The sequence below is a fragment of the Myotis davidii genome, unplaced genomic scaffold (genome assembly GCF_000327345.1).
Source record: "Myotis davidii unplaced genomic scaffold, ASM32734v1 scaffold750, whole genome shotgun sequence".
In the NCBI taxonomy this organism is placed as follows: domain Eukaryota; kingdom Metazoa; phylum Chordata; class Mammalia; order Chiroptera; family Vespertilionidae; genus Myotis; species Myotis davidii.
Window position 1 is genome coordinate 333,803 of NW_006282814.1, and position 6,775 is coordinate 340,577.

Consider the following 6,775-nt stretch of genomic DNA (forward strand, 5'->3'; position numbering starts at 1 on the left):
GGAAACAACACGGGAAGGGGTCGTCCCTCCGGTACTGTGGTCCCTTTGCCCAGCCCAGCCCCAGGCCCCTCCACCTGGAAGCCTGGGCACCTTGGTAGTGACCCGCCTCCTGCTGTGTCCCACAGATCCTGCTCTCCACCTTCCAGGCGCTCCTCACAACCCAGGCGCCACATGTGTTTTGATTTTGAATGTGACTTTGTATTTTATTATTATACTTTATAGTTTTGCATGAATTTTGAGGTAAATGGGGTACTGCAGCATGTATGCAGTCTGTTGTCTAGAAGTAGTTTTGTACCAAAGTTAACATATTTTAGAGAAAAAGTTTAGTGAGGATGCTCCCTCTGTGGGCCTCCTGAGGGAGGGAGGCCAGGTAGGTCAGACTTGTTCAGGTGCTGGCTTTGGCCCAATAAGACTTCACAGAAGTGCTGTCACCACGTGCCCATGACTGGCCGTCCTCCGTGCGCACCCCCTGCTGGCCTGACCTGGACGCCAGGCCCCGACCTGTTGGTGAGTGGCTGGTCCGTGCCAAACTCAGAATACACTCAGGCCTTGCCAGCACCCCACTACCCACCCCCCGCCCCGTTTCCACGATAACAAGTTTCCCTTTGAAAGGTACATTCCAAAGGGGGAGTCCTGGGTCTGGAGGCCTCTGCACCTGAGCTCAGGTATAAAGAAGTCTGCACATGCTCTTGGCGGCTGCCATGCTGCTGTCCTTGCCACCCATGGGTGGGCCCAGCAACAGAAGCAGACCCCGTCCACTGGCCACTTGGCTTTCTAGTCCCTCCCTTGGGATTCTGTCATCGTCCCGTACCTCAAGGACTGGCAGTGGTTTAATGAATTAAACAACATTGTCAGTTTAGCATAATGCAGCAGACCCTACTGGAGAAAACTATGGGTGACTTTCACTCTGGGAAAATCACATCCAAATCACTCTCATCCAAATCACAGCAAACATTTTTCTCTGTGCTTAGCTGGTTTCAGGGGACAAGCAATTCTAATCTCAACTAACCAAGTATGACAGGAGGAGGGAGAAGGAAGTCTGGGTCTGTCATGAGAGGAGGGAGAGCCTGTGTGTAGCCTGAGAGGAGAGTGAAACTGAATGAAGGAAACCTCATTTAAAATCGAGTGGGGAAGCCCTGGGGGGAGCTCTCACATACTACCACTCACTGCCCTCTGCAAACTCTAACAGGAAAAACTATACCCTGAAATATCACAACTGCCTACTTTACTACTCCAGCTGGAGGAAGCTTTTCTCCTTGCCCAGCAACAGACTCAGCCAATAAGAACCTGCTATGACTCAATGGGAAGTCACTACACTTGGAAATCCCAGTTTCTTCCAATGGACATTTTGTTTACAACAGCCCCTCCAAATGTCCACTTTTTTGTCTATAAACAATGTTTCTCTCCTTCGTTCTCCTAGGCAAACAAGGACTTGGACTATGGTTTGCCATAGCTTGCATGTCCTTCCTGAATTGTAATTCCTCTGACATTTCTGAATTAACTTCTTTTTGCTGGTGAAATAACTGATGTTTTATTTTTATCTTTGACAGGAGGAAGGTGTTAGGGTCGCCAAAAGAGGAGCACATGAGGCCAAAAGGGGTAAAAAATTATAAATTTACTAGTGGCCCGGTGCATGAAATTCGTGCATGGGGGGGGGGTGTCCCTCAGCCCGGCCTCCACCCTCTCTAATCTGGGACCCCTCGAAGGATGTCCTACTGCCGGTTTACAGGGATCAGGCCAAAACCAGCAGTCGGACATCCCTCTCACAATCCAGGACTGCTGGCTCCTAACCGCTCACCTGCCTGCCTGATTGCCCCTAACCACTCTGCCTGCTGGCCTGCTCGCCCCCAATTACCCCCCGCTGTCAGCCTGCTCGCCCCCAAATGCCCCCTGCCAGCCTGAACACCCCCAACTGCCCCCTGTGCCAGTGTGCGCACCCCCAACTCCCCCCCTGCTGGCCTTCTTACCCCCAACTGCCACCCCTGTTGGCCTGCTTGCCCCCACCTTCCCTCCCCACTCGCCTGCTCACCCCCAACTGCCTCCCTGCTGGCCTGCTCACTCCCCAACTGCCTTCTCCTCCTGGCCTGATTGCCCCTAACAACCTCTGCCTCAGCCCCCCCTGCTCCTCTGCCCCGCCCCCCCCCAGCCCCTCCTTCCCCCCCCGCCCCCCCAGCCCCTCCAGTGGAGGCCAGGGCTGGCTGGAAGCCTGGTTAGCCCTTGGCAACGCAGGCCCCCAGCCATTCCTTGTGCAAAGCCTAGGCCCCCAGCCCCTCCTGGAGCTGAGCCCAGGCCCCCAGCCCCTCCTTGAGCTGAGGCCAGGGCGGGCAACCCAAGCCTTCTGCTCACTCCAGCTCCATGGCCGCCACCATCTTTGTTGGGTTATTTTGCATACTCACCCTGATTGGCTGGTGGGTGTAACGGAGGGATGGTCAATTTGCATGTTCCCTTTTTATTAGTGTAGATGAGGTCATCTGGAAAAGCAGATGGGCTGAGCCCCAAAATGGTGCCAGCCCCCAAGGGTGGGGAGTCTGAGGTTTTAAAGGACTCTAGGCAGGCTTTTCTGGGCAGAGAATTCTCTGGGCAGGTCCCGAGGGGAAAGATAATGGTCTTAGCAAGTGGAATGTGGTCCTAGCATGTGCTGAGGAAGAGGACTGTCAGTTGTGAAGTGGTGTGAAGGTCAGTTGCCAGGGGAGGGTGCTGATTCAATTATTTGATCAGACCTCACAGAAGGGGCAGGGGGCTGAATCCGTCCTGAGAGGGGAGTGGATCCTGAGGGTCTGTCTCCTTGTTAGCAGGTTCAGCAAAGTAGGTGTGGCTTTGCCGAGGGACACAGGTGGTTCCCAGGAGTCTTGTGGCCTGGACAGTGAGTCTCACCTGTGGCAAGGGACAGGGTGGACACAGTGGGGGACGAGATGTGTAACTGCTGCTAATTCCGGGAGCACAGGGCTCAGGTAAAGCTAACAGCCAAGCTGGTAGATGTTCAAGGCCTCAGAGGAAGGGCCTGGGTGGGTGGAGTGGCATCTCCCTGTTCCCCTGGGAGCGATGGCAGCCTCCTGGGATTTGTTACTTCTCTTTGCCCAGTTGACTAGAAAGAGAATGTTGGCCATAGAGGCTCCAGGCCAGCCCTGATTTCATAGTTGCCAGTTCAGACCATGTGCCTGCACAGCCACCCAGGCTTCTCCTGCCAGCAGCACAGGCTCACTGGGAATGGTACCCCCTGCTGGAGCTTAGGGCAATAGGGGGCACAGGCACCAGCCTTGACACAGCCCCAGCCAGTGGGTGACAAAAATACTGCAACTTGCTGAAAGGTACATGTGAGATAGATGCTTTGAAAACTTGACTCTGATGCAGACCAAGAAATGGAAAACCATGTATCAGGGGATCGGGGCTCAGATCTCCATCCCCTCCCTTGTCACATCTTACGTGCCATGCTGTAGTTTCCCCACATAATGGAGGCTGAGCAAGGTAACCTGTCCCCTCGCTTACTTTATATTTCCACATATAATGGAGACTACGTGCAGGCCTGGCACAGAGCCATCACCAAGCAGGTGGTGCCTCTGTGAGCTCCTCCCCTCTGTCCACAACAGCCAGGGTATGGTCTCCTTCATGACTTCTGAACAGGGCAGGAACAGCCATGCCTGGGCCCACCGTGCACTGGGGGCCGTCCCTGCTCTGGCCAGGCGCACTCCCCTGTGCACCTGCCTGAATGATTCATTCGCCCAACCAGGAGCCACTGAGCACCGGGGGCTCACAGCAGGCCTGTTGTGATGAGACATGCATTCTATTGTGGGAAGACAGGAGGCCGGGGCAGAAACAGCATGACAGCGGAATGACCAGTGCTCTGTGCAGAGCTGAGGCGCCACAACGAGGACAGTGCGGAGGGGCCAGGTGGGCCTTGCACCAGAGTGAAGAGCTGGGCTCCCCTGAAAAGGGGACGGGCAGGGAGGATGGTGGCTGAGGGAGTGTAGCTGGCACACAACGCCCATGCTTATTAAAGGTGAACAGTGTGGTAAGCCTTCACACAGCTGACCCTCGAACAACATGCGTTTGAAATGCAAAGGTCCACTTATATGCAAATTTTTTTCAATAAATATTCACAGTACATACTATACATTTTCTTTTCCTTCTGACTTTTAATAACATTTTCTGTTCTCTAGCTTACTTTATTATAAAAATAACAGAAAATGTGTGTTAATCAGCTGTTTAAGTTATAAGACTTCCAGTAGTTAAGTTTTGGGGAGTCAAAAGTTATACAGATTTTCAACCCCCATGATGTTCAAAGGTCAACTGTACAGATATATTGGTGACATCACCACCAAGAGAGCAGACTCATCATTCACCTCCAGGACTTCCTTCTGCAGGCTCCGACCTCTCCCTAGGCAACTGCTGGCTGTCTACCCTATACTATAAATAAGTTCACACTGCTTCATTTATACTGCTGTAATTAGCTAGTTATTAACATGTTAAGTGCCCAGCCTGTTTTGTCTTCCAGATGGAAAGTATAGTGTCAGTCACCGGTGACTGACAGGGCACTTAATGTGTTAATAACTAGAAGCCAGGTGCATGAAAATTTGTGCACTGGGGGTGGGGGGTAGGTGGTCCCTTAGCCCTGCCTGCACCCTCTCACAGTCTGGGAGCCCTCAGAGTTTGTCCAACTGATAGCTTAGGCCTGCTTCCCAGGGCTGGGCGGGGGGGGTTAAGCCGCAGTATGGCCTCCCTTTGCGGGAGGTGACCAGGTGGGCTGATCAGGGGCCGGCCGGTCCTGCCACCCCCTCAGCAGTCACTGGTTGCCGCAGCCCCTCAATCGCAGTCCCCTCCCTCTGCTGGCATGCGCCTTGGATGGCCTGGCCCTGCCTGCTTGCCAACCTCACCCCCCGCCGACTGGTTGTTCTGCTGTTCAGTTGATTTGCATATTACACTTTTATTATATAAGACAGGAAAGGAGCAAAGAGAAGGCACACATTATAGGCATGTCATTTGTGCAACTTCATCAAGAAGCTGCAATTTTGCACTCCCCACAGAGCACAGGAGAAAGAGGTCAAGAAAAGGGAGACAGATGCGTGTTTGGTGAAGTTGGCGGGACTAGGGAAGGTGCCTCTCCATCACACCTGGGAGCAGAGGTCATTAGCCAGAATGGGCGTGGCCACTGCATGCACAGGGAAATGCATGACTACATAATCCCATAAACAAAGGAACTCTCTTGCTTGTTGCCTCTCTTGTTGCTCGTGTGGCTCTTGGCTCTCTTGTGTTCACCTGTATGGCCACATGCAATGGACCAATGGACTAGAGTGGGAAACACAAGCTAAGCAGCCTCATGCTAGACTGGGCTTGACTCCAACATGGAAAGGAAACTGGACTCTGGCTCTGATTGGAGCTCTACTGAAGTCCCAGCTGCGCTTCTTTGGTGGGACTGAGGGAGAGGGGACCTTGGAAACTCATGGATTTGATTCCACACAAATAAAAACTACTCATCCTCCTGTGCGAGTCTCAGAAACTCTTTTTCTTGGGATTTCACAAAAATTCCACTCCCATGAGCAGCAGGAGAGGACGAGGCCCTCCGCACCAAGTAACATCATCACATATGATCACGTATACAGGCGGGTACTGTTTGGTGTGTGTCTTCACTTGGCACACACTTGAGATTTATCCATTTTGTTGGATACATTCTTCCCCGTCACTGACCATCGATGTAAGGGCAGAACGCGAGGTGTCCACTGCTGCCTTTGATGGACGGCTGGGGTCCAGGTCCTCCTCAGTTCCTGACTCTGCAAAAGCTGCTGTGACGCTCACATGCAGCCTCGGAGTGGACGGCTTTCATTTTCCTAGGTCAGTGGTCAGCAAACTGCGGCTCACAAGCCACATGCGGCTCTTTGGCCCCTTGAGTGTAGCCACGAAGTTTCAATTGCACTGTACCTGCGTGCCCGCGTGTGGTATTTTGTGGAAGAGCCACACTCAAGGGGCCGCAGTTTGCTGACCCCTGTCCTAGGTGAATAGCCAGGAGTGGGAAAGCTGGATCACAGGGCGAATACACAGTTAACTCCTTAAGACCCTGCCACATGGTTTCCCAAAGGACTGGAACCATGTGGCACTCCCACCAGCAGCAGGAGTCCTGGCCCCGCACACCTCCCAGCACCTGCGCCTTTGGTGCTCCAAACTCCGCCTTTCCAGGAGCGCGGCCGTGTCTCTGCTGTTACATCATGTGCTTGTGATGGCTAATGACAGTGAGGGCTTGTCATTGCTTCTTTGCCATTCATATCTTCTCTTTGGTGAAGTATCTCTTCAAATCCTTGGCTCATTTTTGAGAACTGGTTTATGTTCTTGTTATGGCACTTTTAGAATTTTTTATGCCTGGATACAAGTTCTTTATCAGGTATCAGTCTGTGGCTTGTCTCTTAATTCTATTAACAGTGTATTTTGAACAGAAGTATTTAATTTTGATGAACTCTCATTCACGAGGGTTCTTTTTAAAATGTATTGTGCTTTTGGTATTGTATCTAGATCTTTGCCTAGCTCAAGGTCATAAAGACCTTTTAATTTTTTCTAAAATTTTTACACTTTTATGTTTTACTTGAGGCCCGGCACACAAAAATTTGTGCATTCGGCGGGAGGGGGGGAAGAGGGGGGTCCCTCAGCCCGGCCTGTGCCCTCTTGCAGTCTGGGACCCCTTGGGGGATGACCACCTTATGGCTTAGGCCCGCTCCTGGGGGATTGGGCCTAAGATGGCAATCAGACATCCCTCTGGCAGCCCGGGAGCCCTCGGGGGATGTCCACTTGC